General features: G+C 42.3%; 1 pseudogene; it reads left to right on the forward strand.

Moving 5' to 3' along the window:
* The first annotated feature begins 4,325 nt into the window (after window positions 1-4,325).
* LOC118240479 lies at window positions 4,326-19,880 on the forward strand (annotated as a pseudogene).
* Window positions 19,881-23,643: the final 3,763 nt, after the last annotated feature.

A 23,643-nucleotide genomic window follows, 5' to 3' on the forward strand; every position in this document is an offset into this window, starting at 1 on the left:
AGTGTACCTCTTTCGATGGAGAGACTCTCTGCACCCGGGCCGTGACTTCAGTAGTTTATGAAACCAACGTGTGGCACCACCGGACTGGACCCAGTGCGTATTTTGACGGGGAAAGGAGTGTTTGACGCATGGTCGTTCCCTCTGCTCAATTCTGTGCGTGAACGCTTGCTAAATTACCCGTCACGGTTTCCCTCGTATAAGAAGCCTGCCCGTGCGAAACAGATCGGTTTAATAATCGAAGTTTAAGTTTTCAGGTGTAAGCCATTTATTTTAGAGCACTTAGGGCTAAACCTTCTTGACATCTCGATAGCTAACCCTTCCCGTCAATTAGTTGGCGGTCCAGGCGCTAAGCATGCATGCTTTTATTTGGCACCTTTAACTAGTTTTAGGGGGGTCAAATGCTTGTTTTTATAAATAGTCTCCTAGTTTTCCTAGCTTCCAGCAATCCTTTTCCCAGTCTCTCTTCTGAAATCAACGCTCTGGTTGGTTTGCTGGTTATTGGTTTCTGGATCTGCCTAGTTTGATCTCAGTCTGGTAATATAACGCTGTAAAGATTCACTTGTGTTATCTAGGCCAACAAAGTTTTTTAGATCTTTGTTTTATTTGGGTTTGAGTTTTTTTTGTTTGTTTGTTTTGAGGGGGTTGTTGGGGTTTTTTGTTTTGTTTTTTTGCTTTTGAACAAAATGTGTCACAGTGATGCACTGCCAACATGTTTGGCTGGTGTGTTGGCTCTGCATGTGCAAATGATTCCTGAACTAAGGTGAAGCCGGCTAGTCAAAGAACACATGATTGGTTACAAATATTTGGGAGGGTGGTTACAAATGACCCAAATGATGAATGCTGATATTTTTCCAGAATGAACTCCAATGTTGTTTGACTTTGTTTAAGAGAGAAAAAAAAGTTCTGCATCACATGAAACTTTATGCCAAAGCAAGTGTCTGAGTTAAAGCTGTTTCCAGTGACTGCTGTCAGAACATCGACTTGCCCTGAAGTCACAGGGCTGGAGAGTGATTTAACCAGCACTCCAAGAAAAACCCCTCACGGCTCCCTAAGGTCACACTCCCATTCTACTGAGTTACCGCATTTCTGTTTCATGATCTCATCACACAACAAATCGCTATTTACTATTTCACTTTTCATGCTAAAACACATTTTCTAAATCTTAAATACAGGTGTCTGGTCCATACTGATTGTGCTCATGTAGGAGGCGTACACACATTCCATGTTTGCCTCTGCTCACCCCACAACCCTCTTTTGCATGAACCCTGGGAGGAACATGGCTGCCAGAGAAAACACAGTCATGTATGTTTCACACTGGAGTCAGTCTCTGAGTGTGCTCTGAGGTGACAGCTTTGCTTATTCTAGCAGCAACACACACACACACACACACTGACTGCAGACTGGCTGCTTGCCAAATGGACATAATGCACATTTTCCCACAACAGATGGACATAAAGCACAGATGGACATAAAAGCACAACATGCTGATGTTGCTAACTCCTGATTACCTGAGTGCACACAACTGTAATGTCTCTCCTGTTATCCACCTAAGGTTTTCTAATTATTTACATAGCATCTTTCTCAAACTCAATGATACTTTTCAGACATATATATATCAGCATCTACAATCACTCACACACCAATGACAAGCACCAACCAATTTGCACACCAGGGTACTGCACAGGAAGAGGTTAATTTCAGGAAAGAGGACTAAACATCACTGGACATACATGGAAACTCCACCCAGATAGGGACTGGAACCCAAGACCCTAGCACTGATAAGTAAACATGCTAACCTCCAAGCCAGTGTGCTGCCTAACAGGCTGGGTAATAGGTCATTACCTGATTAGCCTATTAATAACATGTTCAACCCAAAATTTTTTAAAAGTGTGATTCACAGCATTGTTTTTGTTGTGCCTTGGGACAAGTTGGTTAGGTGGTCACTTTGCAAGACCAATAATTCAAGGATGAGTTATGATGTCAGTAACAGCCAGATTGACCTTGTGTAACCACTAGAGGGAGGCAAAGAGCAACCTCCTGATCGCAGACAACACACAGCACCCGTCTGAGCAATGCTTTAGCAGCTTTCTCAGCGCCGAGTGCTTAGCAATGGGTTTTCAGAGTTCTGACACAAGGCTGGCCAGTAAGTAAAAGTCCAGTAAAAGTCTTGAGTTCATCTCTCTGGGGTTTCCTTTCCTCAATCTTCTTCGTTGTGTCAGATCAAGCCCCTTCAATCTTGCCCCGGGGGATTCCTCTGACTCCTTGAGACTGTTGCCTTTAAGGAAAAACTTGGGGCATTTAACTTGGGGCTCAGTATTTGTGTTCTCTGGCCAGCTCTGAACTTGAGTTCTACTTGTAGACAGCGGCTCACCTGGTTATGCTCTTGTGTGCTGTCACTTGTGACCTGATTCTGAGCATCACTCAGCGTGACCTCTTCAAAGCAAGACTGAGCCAGAAATATGGACCTAGAGAGCTAAGACACCCCTGAGCAGCAACTGCAGCAAATCCTTTCTTGGCTCTCAGAGAAAACTCAGGTTCTCTCTGATCATCTCCTGAGAAAAGAACGACTTGCCCAGGTCACTATACACATTGAGATAGTAACTATGAACTATGATCTGCCCAGTGCCATAAATGTAATATAAATGATCTTGCATTCTCTGTGCCCTTGGAGCTTAGCCAATGCCTAGAACCTCTTTCTGCCTATTCCTGAGTATTTGGATCAAGAGACACGCTGATGGCAAGGGTGCTTCCTTGGCCCACTGCTGTCTGGTGAAATCAACCAACTCAGTTCCCCCACTGTGCATCAACTTATCCAAGTCATTTCTCCATCTTTTAGTGCATAAAGGAGGATTCTCTTCAGCTCCTCCTAATTTGGCAAGAAAGAGACACACAAATGAAGGCATGAAGGAAGTAAGGTAGCAGTCTGGCCACGTCTGCTCTTCCTGCCATGAATTGCACAAAAACAAGACTAATGCCTGTTCTCAAGCCTGGGGCTCCAGGAGTCTTCTCGGGTGCAACTGTATAAAATGGTTTGTTAGGGGCTTCATTGATTTGTAAGCAGCTGGCAACTTTATCAAAGCCAACCTGGCTGCAGTCCTTTGGGTTCCCCTTAGGTCCTTCGAACTCCCAATCTCAGTATTGGCCATCAATGAATGGCCCTTCAGTTCAGGCGCCATTACCTGGCAGACCATCTCAATCGATCTGCCCTTCAGGCAGCATTCAGAACAGGTGCAAAACTTTGTTATTGATGCTTCTGAGTTGCAATTTGTGCTGTTTAGCACTGAAAGGGAACCTTGGTGTCATGGTATCACACCACAGCCTGGCCTTAACACATGCCAGGAACAGGTCCTGGACAGAGGGCCATGGAAAACTACATCCAGGAGTGCAGAGGGTCATGGAGAACTACATCCAGGAGTGCAGAGGGCCATGGAAAACTACATCCAGGAGTGCAGAGGGCCATGGAAAACTACATCCAGGAGGACAGAAGGCCATAGAAAACTACATCCAGGGAGAAAGGAAGGGGGGCCTTAACAAAACCACCAGTAAGGACCAATACTCCTCGCCTCCCATGGCTTCCACTTTTAGGTGACTGCAGGAGGCATCCATCTTCATCAAACTGGACCTCCAAAGTGCTTATAACTTAATCCAGATGAGGGATGAATGGAAGACTTCATCTGGGTACTACAAGAACTGTGCAAGGCAAGCCAAGTTTATGACCACTTTCTAATACCCTTAATTGAATGCATTAGTGTATTACATTTAATGTAAATTAATTAATTGACCAAATTGACACATTGTGCTATGTCACCCAGGCAGTGATTATAAGAGTTTGCTCCCACTTAAGAAAAAGCACCTGGCTAACAGCATATATATGGCTAGAACAGGTAGTCTAAAGCCAATCAGTTTTACGTAGTCAACATCATCTTGTTTGGTTTCTGGGTGACTGTGTCTCATGATTGGCTCTCCCTAGTATCCTGTCTCCATGGTTACCCTGTCTCGTGCCTTTGTTTTGCTTTACTTCCTTGTTGTGGTTCTGTTCCTTAGTTTTGTTTTCTCCGCCCCTCATGAGTTTCACCTGTGTCTTGTTTTTTGCTCATTTGCCCATGTGCTTAATCCCAGCGTTTACCTCAGTGTGTTGCTGGTATTTGTAATCCATGCCTCTGTCGTGTTTTCACTGCCTGTTATATTGTAATATCAAGCTCTGTCGTGTTTACTTTTCTCGTGGTAGTTGTAGTTAGTGGGTTCTACGTCTGTCTTCCTCCCAGGTCACCCCACCTTTACCAGTGTCTGTCCTGCCAGCCACCCATCCTGTTTCTGTTCCTGGCATGAAGGATGGTCCCCAGCTTGTTCCTGTTCCTGTTCCCGGCATAGTGGATGCCGCTCAGCCTGTCCCTGTAGCCATGCCTCTGGACCTGTCAAACCTGCCTCCACTGATCTCCCCCGTGACCACACCACTGAACGCCGCAGCCACGTCCCCGGACCTCCCAGACCGGCCGCTGAACGCCGCAGCCACGTCCCCGGACCTCCCAGACCGGCCGCTGAACGCCGCAGCCACGTCCCCGGACCTCCCAGACCGGCCGCTGAACGCCGCAGCCACATCCCCAGGCCTGCCACGGATCGCCCCCGCGCTTCCGGTCCTCCCGGATCCGTCACCAGTCACCTTCACACCCTCGGATCTGCCTCCTGACTCACAGGCTTCGTGTTCCCTGCCTGTCTCCCTCATCTGTGTCTCCTGCTGCTTCCGACTTCTTCTTCTGTTGTGTCTGCTCCTATTGCCCCTGTTCCCATGTTTTTTCCCCTTGTCTGCTCCTGTTGTGACTCCCGTTCATGTGTCTTCGGTTTCTTCTTCTATTGTGCCTGATTATGGATTTGACCTTAATAAATCTCGTTCTTCTCAATGCATAAGTCCGCCTCGTGATCGTTACACTGTGAAATTACTAACACCAAGTGCTGTATTATTACATTATTGATTTACCTGTTTTGATTAGGTACAGACTTAATATAGTGATTGTATGATACTATAGAAGGAAATCAGAGCTAGTAACATCCAGGACCAAATTGTCTGACAAATAAGGCCTGGAATACATGAGTCATCTGTGCTATTGTGAAATAGATTAACCCTCCTGTTACCTTCAGATTTACTAACATCTTTTATCCTTGGGGTCAATTTAACCCCAGCAATTTAAACCTCCAGAAAATGATTATAATTAAAATTAAAATTATAAACTTTATGTTTGTTTGTTGACTGCTTAAATAGCCTTTAACCATGCACGCCCTCCCCTCTAAATTTGTCATTTCATGTATATCCTTTTCAAATGATGGTTTTATGAAAAGCTCAAATGCTGATTTTATGTCTTGGACATGGCTGACAGCGTATCTGGTGGGGCCCAGAACCATTTTGATGATATTAGCGGCGCTAAGTCTACCATGTTGTTCAAGTGTCACACGTCACTGACAGAAAACCTTTCCTTAGAAGTCATTTTCTGTTGAAAGAGAGAGCACAAAGTGCACAGAAAGAAATGACTTATAAGGGTGTTGTGCAAACCTTTTATATGTTTGCTCCACCCCTATGTTGTGTGAACTATCCAATAGCTTTGCAGGAAAAATATTTTCCCACCCCCACAGCATGGGAAATATCAAAGTTCTCGCGAGAATGTTTTCCCCTCCCCCATGCCGTGTAAACTGTCAGTGGTTCTCGCACTACTACAGATATGGTTATGTTAGGTTAGGGCTCTAAAGTCCAAGGGCCCTAAAGTAATCTAAAACAGCCTGAGGTCAAATTTACCCCAAACATGTGTACAGGACAATGAAAACATACCCAGTTGCCCAGTTGTCGCCATTAAATTAGGAAAAGTCATAAAATACAAAGCTAAAACATTTGTTAAACATTGAATGGGGTCAAATTGACCCCAAAGATAATAGGAGGGTTAAAGTCTGTTTGTTTGTTTTTGTCAGTGTTTGCACTATGTTTCAAAACTCAAAGCTTCTTCACATCTCACAAAGAATGATACATCTGACTGAGCTTGGAGTTGTGGAGAATTTGTTCCCTTTGCAAAATAAATTACTATCTTACTGAAGGGTGATCTGAGTCAACTGATATGACTCACTAGCAAGAGTCCAAGACCATCAGTCAGAAAGCCCAACACCCATTCTGAAACAAAAACACTTGTTCAGCTCAGCAGCACAGTGACACGTTTTCATCCTTCTTTTTCATTTCCTTTCTCTCAAAACCAAGAAAATCACTGACGCACATCCTATCCACACTGTAGCTATCGCAGCATCAGTACTGTAGCTATCGAGGCATCAGTACTGTAGCTATCGCAGCATCAGTACTGTAGCTATCGCAGCATCAGTACTGTAGCTATCGAGGCATCAGTACTGTAGCTATCGCAGCATCAGTACTGTAGCTATCCAAGCATCAGTACTGTAGCTATCGAGGCATCAGTACTGTAGCTATCGCAGCATCAGTACTGTAGCTATCGCAGCATCAGTACTGTAGCTATCGAAGCATCGGTACTGTAGCTATCGCAGCATCGGTACTGTAGCTATCGAAGCATCGGTACTGTAGCTATCGCAGCATCGGTACTGTAGCTATCGAAGCATCGGTACTGTAGCTATCGCAGCATCGGTACTGTAGCTATCGAAGCATCGGTACTGTAGCTATCGCAGCATCGGTACTGTAGCTATCGAAGCATCGGTACTGTAGCTATCGAGGCATCGGTACTGTAGCTATCGCAGCATCAGTACTGTAGCTATCGAAGCATCAGTACTGTAGCTATCGCAGCATAAGTAATGTAGCTATCGCAGCATCAATACATAATAACATAGAACAGACCATCATACATATAATAAACCAATATAACTATAATAGACCAATATAATTATTATAGACCATCATAGCTATAATATACCAACATAATTATAATAGACCATCATAGCTATAATAGACCAACATAATTATAATAGACCATCATAGCTATAATAGACCAACATAATTATTATAGACCATCATAGCTATAATAGACCAACATAATTATTATAGACCATCATAGCTATAATAGACCAACATAACTATGACCATAGGTGGTGCTGCAATACAATTACTAAACATTTTATTTAACATGAACACACAAGTGTCATTTGTATTTGTCCCTTGGGGATCAGGTGGACCCGTGGCTACTGCTTCCCTTTGTGTAGTGCAAAGACCTGGCCATCATGAAACTGTACTTGGGTTCTGTACTTGCCAGTAGATAAAATGGACTGACATCTTCTTTTCAGAGACTTATCACCCCAGGGACCAACATTGGTCCCCCAGTAATGATTTTATACTCTTGTTGCTGGTTGACCTTATGCTACAAAGTACAGTGTGTGGGGCTTCAGTCCATTTGACCACTTGATTTTGGACAATATCTCTATGATGACACGGTTCACCAATTCTCCCTGTCTAGAGGGTTGTGGCCTGTAGGGTCAGTGCAATTTCTAGGGCGTTTTCAAACGTCAACAAATCTCTTGCATCACCTACCCAGGAAAGTGTGTGCATTGGTATGATTCAATTTGCTCAGGATGTCTACACTGGGAATGAAGTCCTGCATTAATATTTTAGCAGCGTGCATGGCAGTGCCTTTTGCTGTTAGATAGGCTTTGATCCCACAGGAAAATTTGATAAAAAGCACCAAAACATCTAGTTTTCCCTCACACTTCAGCAGTGGAATCTGAACTGTAAATAGGGTTGGAACATAGTCCTGCAAATTTGGGCACAACAGTTCAACACGACCACAATCACCCCTCTTCTCAGGAACCAGTGTGACATGGATTGTTCATGGGTGCCTTTGGAATCACAACCTTGGGAGTGCTAGTTACCCAGTCTAGATGTAACTGAGAGAGCATGTCCACGATTTAGCAGTGCGAACACTGAATGTGCACATTTGGCAGTTTGTTCCAGAGCAAGTGCCATATACGGCTCACCAGCAGGTATAACAGTGCCGTAAAACGTCCATATAACAGTGTCTACAGTATCTTAGCAGAGCGATAAAATAGAGCGCAAGTTTTTCTGTCACCTATGACATCATAAACCAATAGCAGAACAATGAACAAATGAATAAATATAGTGTACGGTTTGCTAGGATTGCAAAGGCCTTCAAATGGTGCACATATCAGGGCTGATTTTCAGCTGTGCAAAAGCAGCCTGTGTGGCATCAACAGTGTGATGGGATCATGTTGTCCAGGGTTACCTTTAAGAAGATTATATAGCGCTTGGGGAAGAAAACGGGATAAGAATCAGAGACTCTAATAGGATAAGAATCTGTTCAAAGACTCAAAATTTGTGCTCTGTAGTAGGAAATGACATTGCAGCAATATCGGAGCTTCTATCATATAGAATTCATGTAGAGCCCTGGGTAGCCCATTACCCAAAAATGTTGACACTAAAAATGTCTTTACTCTCATTGGATGCCTATTTCAGATTGTTAGCCTGTTAATTTGGTTTTGCTTTCATGTCTTGGGTGTCCTACCTTTACCTGGAGCTGTAAAAGAGTATTGCACATCGCCAGTCTCAGTGGATAGTCTCAAGCTTAAGGACTGAGCATTTGGCGTTTCTCCAGTTTCGCAATACAGTTAATGGAGCCTGATTAAGTTTCGGTCTCAATAACTCATTGATTTGCAATGCTCTGGTTATAGTTTGTATTCACTTTATGCACGGCATGCCAGTGATCTTTATGGCCGTCTTTATTTCACTTACAGTCATTGAATGGCCTCTGAAACCTTTCACATGGATTGCGAGCAATTAAAGTGGATGTTTTGTGTTTTTTAACTCAGTTAAGCCAGAGTACTCCCCCTTAGTCAAACTGAGTGGCAAAACGTTGTGCAATATAGCCCTGCTTATTAGGGGGAATGGCAAAACCAGGAATGAAAAAAAGTGATTATAGCTTAAATTGAAGGCAGTAAAGATAAGATGGTGCATAGAGGCACAGTAGAGTCTGAGAGTTAGATGTGTTGTACAGTCTCATGGCAGCAGGGAGAAAAGACCTGCAAAAGCTTTGCTTCCTGCAGGGAGGCTGGAGCAGTCAGCAGCTCATGGTACTTCTCTGTCCTTTTAGTGTTTTGTGTAGTGGGTGAGAGGTTTCTTCACGATCGATGGCCCTGTAGTGTTTTGTGTAGTGGGTGAGAGGTTTCTTCACGATCGATGGCCCTGTAGTGTTTTGTGTAGTGGGTGAGAGGTTTCTTCACGATCGATGGCCCTGTAGTGTTTTGTGTAGTGGGTGAGAGGGTTCTTCACGATCGATGTCCCTGTAGTGTTTTGTGTAGTGGGTGAGAGGGTTCTTCACGATCGATGTCCCTGTAGTGTTTTGTGTAGTGGGTGAGAGGGTTCTTCACGATCGATGTCCCTGTAGTGTTTTGTGTAGTGGGTGAGAGGGTTCTTCACGATCGATGGCCCTGTAGTGTTTTGTGTAGTGGGTGAGAGGGTTCTTCACGATCGATGGCCCTGTAGTGTTTTGTGTAGTGGGTGAGAGGGTTCTTCACGATCGATGGCCCTGTAGTGTTTTGTGTAGTGGGTGAGAGGGTTCTTCACGATCGATGGCCCTGTAGTGTTTTGTGTAGTGGGTGAGAGGGTTCTTCACGATCGATGTCCCTGTAGTGTTTTGTGTAGTGGGTGAGAGGGTTCTTCACGATCGATGGCCCTGTAGTGTTTTGTGTAGTGGGTGAGAGGGTTCTTCACGATCGATGTCCCTGTAGTGTTTTGTGTAGTGGGTGAGAGGGTTCTTCACGATCGATGTCCCTGTAGTGTTTTGTGCAGTGGGTGAGAGGGTTCTTCACGATCGATGTCCCTTTAGTGTTTTGTGTAGTGGGTGAGAGGGTTCTTCACGATCGATGTCCCTGTAGTGTTTTGTGTAGTGGGTGAGAGGGTTCTTCACGATCGATGTCCCTGTAGTGTTTTGTGTAGTGGGTGAGAGGGTTCTTCACGATCGATGTCCCTGTAGTGTTTTGTGTAGTGGGTGAGAGGTTTCTTCACGATCGATGGCCCTGTAGTGTTTTGTGTAGTGGGTGAGAGGTTTCTTCACGATCGATGGCCCTGTAGTGTTTTGTGTAGTGGGTGAGAGGTTTCTTCACGATTGATGGCCCTGTAGTGTTTTGTGTAGTGGGTGAGAGGTTTCTTCATGATTGATGTCCCTGTAGTGTTTTGTGTAGTGGGTGAGAGGTTTCTTCACGATTGATGGCCCTGTAGTGTTATGTGTAGTGGGTGAGAGGGTTCTTCACGATTGATGGCCCTGTAGTGTTTTGTATAGTGGGTGAGAGGTTTCTTCACGATCGATGTCCCTGTAGTGTTTTGTGTAGTGGGTGAGAGGTTTCTTCACGATTGATGTCCCTGTAGTGTTTTGTGTAGTGGGTGAGAGGTTTCTTCACGATCGATGGCCCTGTAGTGTTTTGTGTAGTGGGTGAGAGGGTTCTTCACGATCGATGGCCCTGTAGTGTTTTGTGTAGTGGGTGAGAGGGTTCTTCACGATCGATGGCCCTGTAGTGTTTTGTGTAGTGGGTGAGAGGGTTCTTCACGATCGATGTCCCTGTAGTGTTTTGTGTAGTGGGTGAGAGGGTTCCTCACGATCAATGTCCCTGTAGTGTTTTGTGTAGTGGGTGAGAGGTTTCTTCACGATTGATGTCCCTGTAGTGTTTTGTGCAGTGGGTGAGAGGGTTCTTCACGATCGATGTCCCTGTAGTGTTTTGTGTAGTGGGTGAGAGGTTTCTTCATGATTGATGTCCCTGTAGTGTTTTGTGTAGTGGGTGAGAGGTTTCTTCACGATCAATGTCCCTGTTAGTGTCCTTCACTGTAATACTGCTGACCCAGCACACAACAGCATAAAAAATATGGCTATACACACCAGAAACATAGCATAGCGCCACAGCATGACTATATAACGACAAAAACCCCACTACTTAGCACACAATGACGCTCGCACTGACAATGTCACCTCAACTGTCAAATGTTTGCCACCAAAATATCAAGTTCAGAGAACCCCACAACATCAAAACCATCAACCCGAGCTACCAATATTTGTTTTTATTTTTAGCATAGCTGCTCTTGGTCCTCTTTTCTGTCTGTTTGTGCATAGATAGGATGTTTGGAGCCTGTAGGCGGGGGTATTGGGTGGCAGCGCTGTTCAAATTGTAGCCTAAGGGACCCCAATTACCTTTCTCTGCCACTGACCATAATTTGCATGGAAACAAAAATGAAATGTGCTTGATGTCTGCCTATGGACTTTGCCACAAAACACCCCTTTACCACAAAGTAACCCCTATCATCCTGCATATCACTTCTCCTTTGCTGTCTTCCTATCTTCACTATTTGCATTGCAGATTTGTAGTCATGGCAACACACAAACAGGTCTGAACAAAGCTCCTAAATTTCTTAATTAAACAAAAACAATAGACAGATATGGGATGTTAGATATCATATATGTAAAAATAAAGTTAAACTAGTCCTATGTTCAGCTAACATATTGTTGTTACATTGTATGATTGTGTTACCTAACAAGCCAGCCAACATGTTAGTGGTACAATTGCCCCTCCCTTGTATCATGGTTCCCACGGTGATGCCATCTGTTTTGTGGTCTTTCTTGTTTTTTATTCCCTTGTTTTGGTTTCGTTCTGTTCTGCCCCCATGTTTTGATCTCTACCTGCTGTTGTATTCATGTGTCTTGTTAGTCCTGATTAGTTGAGTATTTAAACCCTGTGTTCTGTTACCCTGGTTGTGCCGTGATGTGTTCTAGTCTCTGTTCTCGTTATCCTGGTTCACTAAGTTATTTGTCACCCTCAAGATTATGTTTGTGTTTGTGCCCTTTTGTTTTATTAAAACCCCTCTGCACTTGCATCCATCTCCTCGCTTTGCTTTGTGCTTGCCCGCAACCATTACAGAATAATCAACCTCAAGAAGGATGCAGGAGGAATCTTTGGACTTTCTCGCATTGCCGGATCAGCTGGCACATGGTTGGGAGAGAGCCAGATCAGCTGGCGCAAGGTTGGGAGAGAGCCAGATCAGCTGGCGCAAGGTTGGGAGAGAGCCGGATCAGCTGGCGGATGGTTTGGAGAGAGCCGGATCAGCTGGCGCACGGTTGGGAGAGAGCCAGATCAGCTGGCGCACGGTTGGGAGAGAGCTGGATCAGCTGGCGGACGGTTTGGAGAGAGCCGGATCAGCTGGCGGACGGTTTGGAGAGAGCCGGATCAGGTGGCGGACGGTTTGGAGAGAGCCGGATCAGCTGGCGGACGGTTGGGAGAGAGCCGGATCAGCTGGCGCACGGTTGGGAGAGAGCCGGATCAGCTGGCGCACGGTTGGGAGAGAGCCGGATCAGCTGGCGCACGGTTGGGAGAGAGCCAGATCAGCTGGCGCACGGTTGGGAGAGAGCCGGATCAGCTGGCGCATGGTTTGGAGAGAGCCGGATCAGCTGGCGGACGGTTGGGAGAGAGCCGGATCAGCTGGCGCACGGTTGGGAGAGAGCCGGATCAGCTGGCGCACGGTTGGGAGAGAGCCGGATCAGCTGGCGCACGGTTTGGAGAGAGCCGGATCAGCTGCATTTCAGCAGACGCAAAGACCTTGCTGACTATGTACCAGATGGGTCCGCAGTGGACCATCTCTGCCCAGCCTTCTGAAGAGCTCCTCTCCCCGGAGACTGTGAGTATCACAGCTAAGCCCAGTCAGGAATGCTGCAAAGACCGTAAATGTCTAAGGGCCAGCCTGAGTCAGTCCCTGTGACGTTGGTGTCCTCTGTCTCTCTATTGGAAATCCAATTTATTCCTGCCCCTCAGCTCAAGACCCTGGCCTTCGATGTGGGCCGGAGGGACTGTGAGGGGGCTGGTCTTTCTGCATGTTCCCCAGATCTCCATGCAGATTCCTAAATCTGGTGAGTCACAGTTTATTGAATGAGTCGTATTTTACGTGACTCGTGTGTAAATCTAATGATTTCTAACCAACATATTTTTGTTGCACGTGAGCGGTGCTCTGATTGTTCCAAAACCAAAAGAGCTCTGAGCCCTTTTATCTGGGAGACCTAAATAGCATGTTTTAAGTTAACCAAAACTATTTGTGGTATGGATTTCATAAATAATGAAATTAGATTTAGGTTTCAGTTGGCTAGATTCTTGTTTTAAACGGCCTCTCATCCACAAAGAGGACAATAATAAGAGTGATGTCCCGAGGCTGTGTACTGCCCGCAGAGAAGACGAAGAAAATAGGATCTTATTAATTGAATGTTTCCCCCTTTACCGTTATTTTTAATATTTTTGTATATGTAAAAATGAAGAAGAAACGCAACAATGCGCTTAGTATTTAATGTCGATGCGTTAAACGCAGCGCACTCGGATTACTTTGGAAGGATACCACTCATTTCTAACCCGAATTTAGTATTTAATTCTTGAGAAAGCACGTTCCTGCTAATTGTATTTCAGTAAAGACAAAATGACGTCTAAGAAATGTAATGGTTTTGCTTTCCAGTGTGACACTTTTCTTTTTTTGGGGGGGGGTACATCATAATGAAAGAATAATATCAATTGCGCATTCCATTTCACGCTTTGTTCTGTCAGTTACTTTAAGACGAGGCGTGGAATAGGTTGTCAAGTTTCCCCATCTGTGCCCCTGCCAGGACCAAGCTAAGCTAATTCACTGCTTGATTTGCAGTTCGCATTGACTTGGCCGGAATTGACTTTACGAGATAACGGGCGGATTTTACAATGGGCAAACAAGGAAGGTAAACTGTGAACAGAACTGATATGTAATTTAAGAGCAGAGCAAGAAGGCTGTAAGTGACTAGGCATTATAAAAGGGACTATGATGCTAACATGCACAGTCCTCGAAGTGTAAGTCATCCAGGGTCATCCAGGCTTTGGGTCAAGGGGTGGGATTGGCTGTAAACAAGAGGAAGATTGTACACTGTGGTCAGAATGTAAATAAATGGAGGGGAAAAAACTATGTAGGAGTGAGTGACATGCGGACAACAATCTGCAAAAAAAAATCAGCTATTAAAATCATGGTCTCTAATGTTAAGTTTCACAAATTTGTAAGGGATTTTGCACAGGATAAGCACTCATTTCTACCACTAAAAACCACAAACAATGTTTATGAGAGTAATTTTTTATTTTTTATTTTTCACTTTTCTATAAAGTGCCGTTTACATGAGCTGTAGAATCTAACTGCTTTGTAGCCCTCAAATGTTTAATATACATTTAGGGTGTGTCCCAATTGCATACAGTTTACCAACTAGTTTTTGAGTATGTAGTGTAGTTCAAACTGTTCTAATTGAGTATACTCAAAAATCTAAGAGGCACCATTAGAACTGGGTGGGTTTGAGTGTGGTTTGAGTGGATACCGTGGTCCCATAATGCAATGCAAAACGGAAAATGAGGAGCTACCCACGTGGGAAATGTAGGAAACAAATGGTGTACGACAGATGGTTTAGGAAACAGGGAAGGAGAGGACAGAAAGGAAAGAGAAGCTCCTCCTGCTTTTAGACACATTTGTTAAGTGAGAGTAAAACAAAATTATTATGATTTTGGTTTAATAATAGGTGTTCATAACAGTAATGGTAGTGCTACTGGTGGTAGTAACTGTTCATTTGCAGCTTTTAAAATGACAACTAAAATATGAATATCCATTGTACAACCAAACAACCAAGGTTTTGTGCACCTTCAGGTTTTGTTTAGCATATATCTGGGCATCGAAATCAGGTAGGCTACATATGATCAGGCAGGCTACATATAATCAGGTAGGCTACATTTAATCAGGTAGACTACATATAATCAGGTAGGCTACATATAATCAGGTAGGCTACATATAATCAGGTAGACTACATATAATCAGATAGACTACATATAATCAGGTAGGCTACATATGATCAGGTAGGCTACATATAATCAGGTAGGCTACATATGATCAGGTAGACTACATATAATCAGGTAGGCTACATTTAATCAGGTAGACTACATATAATCAGGTAGGCTACATATAATCAGGTAGGCTACATATAATCAGGTAGACTACATATAATCAGATAGACTACATATAATCAGGTAGGCTACATGTAATCCGGTAGACTACATATAATCAGGTAGGCTACATATGATCAGGTAGGCTACATGTAATCCGGTAGACTACATATAATCAGGTAGACTACATTTAATCAGGTAGACTACATTTAATCAGGTAGGCTACATATAATCAGGTAGACTACATATAATCAGGTAGGCTACATATAATCAGGTAGGCTACATATAATCAGATAGACTACATATAATCAGGTAGGCTACATATGATCAGGTAGGCTACATGTAATCCGGTAGACTACATATAATCAGGTAGGCTACATATGATCAAGCAGGCTACATATAATCAGGTAGGCTACATGTAATCCGGTAGACTACATATAATCAGGTAGACTACATATAATCAGGTAGGCTACATGTAATCCGGTAGACTACATATTATCAGGTAGGCTACATATAATCAGGTAGGCTACATATAATCAGGTAGGCTACATATGATCAGGTAGACTACATATAATCAGGTAGACTATATATAATCAGGTAGACTACATATGATCAGGTAGGCTACATATAATCAGGTAGGCTACATATGACCAGGTAGGCTACATATAATCAGGTAGACTACATATGATCAGGTAGACTACATATAATCAGGTAGACTATATATAATCAGGTAGACTACATATGATCAGGTAGGCTACATATAATCAGGTAGGCTACATATGACCAGGTAGGCTACATATAATCAGGTAGACTACATATGATCAGGTAGACTACATATAATCAGGTAGACTATATATAATCAGGTAGACTACATATGATCAGGTAGGCTACATATAATCAGGTAGGCTACATATGACCAGGTAGGCTACATATAATCAGGTAGACTACATATGATCAGATAGGCTACATATAATCAGGTAGGCTACATGTAATCCGGTAGACTACATATAATCTGTGGACTATTGATTCTATTGGTAATTGCAGTTTCATTATGGTTTCGCTGTTTTCCAGCTGTTTTCCAACACAGCTGTGTGGTAAATGTTTTGCTACTCAGACCCACAGAGGGGCCATATTCTGAAATGAAATCATTAACATTTACCCTCCATATGAAATATTATCATTTACTGTGGTAAACTTGTGAAGACTTTTGCTTAACTACTGTCTAAAAAGAAATCTGGAACTTTCACATAAGATTAGTAAATAAAGCAGCACTCTTCTACAGGAGCTTCTTTGTCGTCATACAGCAGTACAGTAAAAAATATCATTAATTTTCATCTTTTATTTGATCATAGAAATTCTCTCAAAAGTTGTATCTTACAATTACATATGTTGGCATAGCAATGCTTCATCACTTCCTGTTAGTATAAAATAAAGTAGTATGTTGATATTTTGATACATACATTATAGTGTTAGTGTGTAGTATGCAATTGAGATGCAGCCTTAGTACAGAATCTATGAAAGAGTGTGTGTGTGTGTGTGTGTGTGTGTGTGTGTGTGTGTGTGTGTGTGTGTGTGTGTGTGTGTGTGTGAGCATGAGACATTTATTTCATGTAGTTTTACTACATGATTTTCTTTGTTCCTCCTCTCTGTCTCCCTGTAACTAACTCTCTCACCTGGTTTCCCCTGGTCTTAGGAACAGTATGGACCCAACGGATCATGACCCTGCTGTACGAGCAGGATTTTCCAGAGTTGAAGGAGACGGTGACATAGAAGCGGATGCCATGGCTGGAGTTCCGAACAAAGGGGACGGACTATAACAGCCGACCGTCTCCCAGACTCTTCTGTTCCCACCTGCGCCAACATCTAATACCACGAGGCCTTCAGAGTAAAGGCAAGGTGAGTTACTGCACTCAGAAACACACATGCACTCATTTTCACAGTTCTACTGATACACACACAGGGACCCACAAACACACAAACAAAAACACACTCGCACACACTGAGATACCCAAATCTACACAGAGAACTGAAATTACCTTTGTAAACTTTTCTAGCCACTAATGCTGGATATCTTCAAATCCAGATCATCTACATCACCAGGAATCCCAAAGACATCATGGTGTCCTATTTCCACTTCAGTCAGTTCATGAAGAAGCTGGAGTGTGCTGAGACTTACAGTGACTTGCTGGACAAGTTCTTCACTGGATGGAGTCAGTCATAGTAAACCCCGAATCTTGCTTTGCTCCACAGACTGATTATGGCCCAATATTCTGGTGTCACTTAGAAGCTAGACAAAATCTTCAACTGATTACCAACATTTTCCTATTTTCTTCTAAGATAATAGTTGCCTTTTATAAACTGTTATGCATTCCAGTTCTGCTAAAATCAATGATATTATATAAACAAAAGAAAAGCACTACTTCCATCAAACAACTGAAAAACCTGCGTAGACCTTCATAACACGTTGTCTTCTCTGGCTTTAAAATGGCTTGAGACATGGCTTACCATAGAAAGGGACAGGAATATTGCACAGCATCTGTAATATACCGTTGATTACTACAGGGCGTCATTTTCCCATAAATGCATTTCTCTGTATTAAGAGAACAGCAGGAAATCTTTTCATTCACTTGAAGTAGAAGCGTAACTGCAGCTTTTGATCTCACTGCCAACACTTAGGCTTGTATTATGAGAGCTTAGGTGGACAATGCAACACTTGTTTCATATATTACCTGCCTGGCCGAAATCTGCTAGATCCTGTAGTCAGTGTGAGAAAAGAAGTGTTTCTTTAGCTTTCCTACATATCAGCTCCGTTTCATAAAAATAAGTATTACAGTAGGTCTTCGTTGGGGCCAATCCTTCCATAACACTTCTGGGAAAGAAGTTTGTGAAGGTTAACAATGCCTAGGAGATTTCAGAGGTTTTCTTGCATTCCTATCAACTAACTTCCAACCACCACTTCAAGTTTTAATCAGTAGTTATCAACTTGTATTTCAGGACTGCTGATCTGGGATCAGCTTTAGTGATGAATCTCAGTATGGGAGAAACTGGTTGTATATCAGCATTCACTGTGTGTCTTCTGTGTAGTGGTCAGTGGCTGCTGGTTTGACCATATCAGAGGATGGTACACCAACAAGGATAAATATAACATTCAGCTATGAAGAAATGATCAAGGTGAGAGTCATTTTTCTGAGATTAAACTACTCAGACAAAACTAAGATGAATTTAATAAAGGATGGGCTTGTAAAATTCATATTAATAATACATTTTATATATTCTGTGATTGATTTACCACAGTATCATCATCTTTCTGAATGCATTATTGTCTCATGCTAATCTACCTGAAATTATATTAAAATATAAAATATATACGACTTAGCCAAACAGGTTCAGTCAATTAATCAATTGTGTAATAACCGTATATCAGTGTCACAGTACCAATTCACACACACACACACACACACACACACACACACACACACACACACACACACACACACACATTTATTTATTTGTTTGTTTGTTTGTTTATTATTGTAGCATACTGGTTTATTGGTGGCTCACTGCATGATCACATCCCTAATACACACTAATAGTGCTGTTGTGTCTCAGGACCTGAGAGCTGCAGTTGTGCGTATCTGCAACTTTGTGGGGAAGAATCTCTCTGACGCTGCCATTGATAGTGTGGTGGAAAAAGCCAGCTTCAACTACATGAAGAAAGACCCCGTGGCCAACTATGAGTTCCTGTCAGAGGACGTTAAAGCCCCTGGAAAGGGGAACTTCCTCCGCAAAGGTCAGACAGCCTTCCTTAAAGCCACTCAAAAGAGCGTTCCTGCAATAGGTGGTGCTAGTGAGCAGCTGTAGTTCAGAGAGAGTGTGTCCGTTGAAGGTGACCAGCAAAAATGTAGTGTTTTTAGGGGTCCAAACGCTCTCTATTGTATTTGTTGGCATTTTTCTTATTCATTACTCCGATTCGCAGCTGAAATGAATCAGGCAGACTGGTCAAAAATCTCACAGAACTGAAACTTAGTCAATAGGAAGAAGACCATCCTGATACTCAGCTACATGGTGCCAGACCAAAAACATCTAAAGAACCACATAGCCCATTTAGATCTTTAAATGATTTGCATTTTATGAAAATTGCATACATTTTTAAATCTGAACCAATAATAGATTTGTCTCCAGAGCTGCACAAATCTGGCCTCAATATAGTCACAAGAGTATGAACTTTAACAACTATCCAAAAACAGAAATTTCAAAACTTTGTAGCTTTTGGACACCAGTCTCAAACAAGACTGCAGCTTACACTGCCTATACTGTACACATAAAACTACAACGAACAGTTTGATGGAGTGCCAACAATCCTTACATGTGTATGCAAAAAGGGTCAGGAACAGGGCAAAAGTTTCCCATCACTTGCATTACATTGCATTACTGCATTACTAGGCAGCTCCATAACATGCAAGAATTCATGCAAGTTGGCAACAACTGATCATTTTGTTGAACACCCGTAGACCATCAGAATTAGGAATTTGATACTTCCAGTGGCAATACATTTTAATTCTACTGAACACTGCATTAATGACATATCTGTTTGCTTTGTCAGTTGTTGCTATAGCAACACTGAAATTAGGAAACTCAAAGAAAAAGAGCTGATCATCACTCTGGGAATTCAGAACCCCATTTATACACAGGCCTACTGTATTTTCCAGTTATCAGAATTTTGCCAAAGAATATTCATTGTTAGTATTTGAATGGCGGCTGTTGTGTTATGATTTGGGGTTGCAGGTACAGTGGGAGACTGGAAGAACTATCTGACAGTGGCACAGAATGAACGCTTCGACCGGGTTTTCCAAGAGAAGATGAAAGACCTGCCACTGGACTTTGTGTGGGACGTTACTGAGCTACATAGCTGAAAAGCATGTACTTACGTAGAAAATATAATCAAATAAAAGAAATGTCTAATTTTAATATAAAAAGAATAAAAAATGAATTGATGCAATAAAATGGAAAATGGACTAAAAGACTAAAAATGCAATGATAAAGTGCTGAAAAACTAGAGCTCAGTTGTAAGCTCAAGGGGAAGGAAATGTGTTTTATCTGGGTTTAAAAAGCTGAACACAGCTTATCAGTGTTTGGTTTGAAGTCTGGTCTGAACATGCTTGCCTGCGGCCATGGTTCTGACAGACCTATGGGATTTACATTCTTAAAGCATATCTGAAAAGTATTCTAGACCTAATATAGAGTAGTATCAGTGCTAGCCATTTTAGAACTACTGTACTACAGTACTACAGTACGGTGCTACAGTACTCTGTTCTCCGTCCTGGTTAAAAGCATTACTGTAGCATTCTAAATGAATAGTTGCATGTTTTTTTCAGGGAAGTCCATTTAAGAGTCCAATACATTAGTCAGCCCTGCTGGAGATAAAAGCATGCACGAGTTTCTCTGGGTCTTGCAATTTGATTACAGACCTGTACATCCAACAGAGGGTCTTAATTAGCCCCTTGACCACATGGGCATTGCCAGTGTTTCATCAACAATCTTCATGTTTATGCAGGAGTCTTTGAGGACTTCAGCTCTGATTTTCGAAAGATTACCTCCTTAGTTTGTGTTGCTTGATATGTGTAGCTGTGTTACTGTTAGAAACTGGTCCAGTGACCAGTCCTTCAGGTTCAATCTCATCCAAGTTACCCTCTGCCCTCTGTCCTCTGTAGCCGGATCAATCCGGGGAAGTCAAGAGATACTGACACCAAGGTGGTGAATCAAGAGAGTTCCACCTTATTGAGGAAAGCACAGAGTATATATGTGTCCTATATCTACTTTCTAAATCTACAGGATGACGGGGAAAAGTGAGGCATGTTCTAGGGGTCTACATAGAAAGGAAAGAAACAAGGTTAGTAAAGATTAGATTTTCTCTGCATGAACGAGCCACGAGCTGTTCCCATGCCCGCCATTAGCCACTCCTGTGCTTAGAGAGAGCGAGAGAGAGAGAGAGAGAGAGAGAGAGAGAGAGAGAGAGAGAAAGAAAGGGAGGGGTAAAGAAGACCAGAACAGGGAGCGGATGACCTCAGGCGACCAGCTCGTGGTCAAGCCGCCCTGTCATGGCTGATAGGCAGAGACCTTGCGTTGGGTGCCTGAAGACAGACAGGCTCCAGTGTCAAGTAACAATTGTCCAGTAACAATTACCAGTTCAGTAGCCAGCTTTCTATCACAAATACGCACAGAAGTGGATCGTTACCCCGAGTTGGGTTTTTTTGGGTGGTATAGGAGGAGTGCCAAAATCATCATTCTAACTTAAATTAGGACTGCCAAACAATCCATTTTAATTATAATTTCACGTTAATGCATTTTCAAATATTAGAATCAACATAGTCTCCACAAAGCCTGCCTTAAGGCTTGGCTTTGTGAAAGTTATTTTTATATTTGAGATTATATCTGTACTTATTATGAAGTAGAAGAACATGTCTTAGATTTCTGGCTAAATATCACATTCACATTCGTATCTTACAGAGACAAATCTTGTACATATCTTCAGTGCAAAATGATTTCAGTGCCATATATTGCAACTGCTTGTAGTGATACTTGTTGATTACCAACATGTAGGAACACGGGCTGATATTACCTCTGTTTTATAGTACCTGCATTTAGCAAATGCTCTGCTATTAAACCAGTTTTTAACTGATGATATTAAATCGCTTTCATTTTGTTTGGTCTCTGAAATGCAATTTCTGAAAGGTTATTGTTCCTCTCAAAATTAGGTGACTATCATGGGAGAAGAATGTGCAGACAAAAGAAAGGAAGAAACCCGATGAAAATGAAAGAAAACAAAACCAAACGTAAAAGTGCGCTAACAACAACAGCAGAAGCGACGTGCCGCAACAAAGACAGAGACACAGCAAACGGAGCAGGCGCAAATAACCCCCCACGTGGTGTGGGGCGATGAGGCAAAGCACCCGCCACCTGAGGCAGGCCTGGAAAACGCAAACACAGGACCAAAAGAGTGCCATAAAGAACGCAAACGAAACAACACCAATACAGAGTAGTGCTCAGAACACTAACGCTACACTGTGACGAATGTCTGTGAAATTAACAGTAAAACAACTTTTAAATTGACAGTAAAATCATGACATTTAAAAAGTGTCAGTAGAAACACAATGAAGCGATCTGTAGATTACAGTATACTATAGTAAAATGCTAAACAACTTAATTTTAAAGTAAGCATATGTTAAAAGAAGAATATTTCTCTGTGGAATCTACTGATTGCTGTAGTTTAAACACACACAAAAAAAGCTGTAATACAAAGAGCAGTACGATACAGTTCAAATGACATCATGACAATGTTAAGACAAATTCGTATGTTATTTATTACAGATAAGAATATATTTAATCAGGTGATATGTCTGGTTAGAATTGGCTAGAGTGCAAATGATTCAACAAGAAATGAGAGCATTCAATTGCCACAGAGTTTCAAGGAGACGTTTCTTGAGAATGCATGTTTATTCTTCCTAAAATTACAAGGGCAGTTCCTTCGCCCAGCTTCAACAATACAGACTGTAGTTGAAGAGATGTAAAATGTGCAGGAGTTGGGACAGGATTATAATTTGGGTAAACTACATTCACGTTTAAAAAATGACATGTGTCTAACAGATGATGCTATTGCTAAAAGCTGTGATTGTGTTAAGGATTCAGATCTGTTCTCTGTCTGTCGTCTGGGACCACTAAGGACAACATATTCAAGAGCTCAAGTATTTAAAAAGATGTTCAAATGCATGGAGCCTAAAAAAGTATCATTAGGAAATGATGAAAATATGACACAAAGGTTTGCCTGCTACATACCTGTGTTACAAACATGAAGTAGTTTATTACAATCCAAATTATGGACGAATTCAGCCTGAAACTGACTGATGATCCAAATGCATGTGGTCCCCTGAGCGCACCCTTGAACGTTATGATTATGCTGTTGGTGATCTACACACTGAAGCTGTGGGCGGTCCAGACATCAAAGGCATAAAGGTAAACTCTGTTTTCAATACTCTGAAATCTTTTCATGCTCATCAGCCGGGTCTGTTTGGGCCATGACATATTTGAGGGTGTGTTGTCCTATGACGTTGCACTGTATTTCAAGCATTTCATTAAGAAAATGGCTTACAAATTCATTATTGAACCAGCGCATCAAACAGTTCAAGTCCAAAGGATCTGTTGCTTTTCCAAAGCCTGTTCTGTTAACTTTGGGGTGTCCAAGCTTTCAGGTCAAGCTATCCAGAATTGGAATTTCTTAAGGTTGCTGCCTTTATTCATTGGTGACAAAGTGCAAAATCCAGATGATGGTCTGTGGAAGTTAACTCTCCAGCTTAAAGATATTGTTGATATGATTTGTGCACATAAGATTTCTTTGTCACAGGTGGCCTATCTGGACATTATAATCCAGGAATATTTGGAATCAAGAAAGTGTTTATGTCCTGAGAGTCCAGTAAAACTAAAACACCATATCTTGCGGCAGTATCCAGCACTAATTTTGAAATATGGGCCCTTGATTAGGTTGTGGATAATGCAAACGTAAACACAACTACTTCAAGAGGTGTGGAGGGCATTTGAAAAACTTTTTAAAAACCTGTCTAACTTTATCTGAAATACTTCAGATGTTTCACGTAAACCTTACAGCTGACCTGGACATAGTCA

The sequence above is a fragment of the Electrophorus electricus genome, chromosome 21 (genome assembly GCF_013358815.1).
Source record: "Electrophorus electricus isolate fEleEle1 chromosome 21, fEleEle1.pri, whole genome shotgun sequence".
In the NCBI taxonomy this organism is placed as follows: domain Eukaryota; kingdom Metazoa; phylum Chordata; class Actinopteri; order Gymnotiformes; family Gymnotidae; genus Electrophorus; species Electrophorus electricus.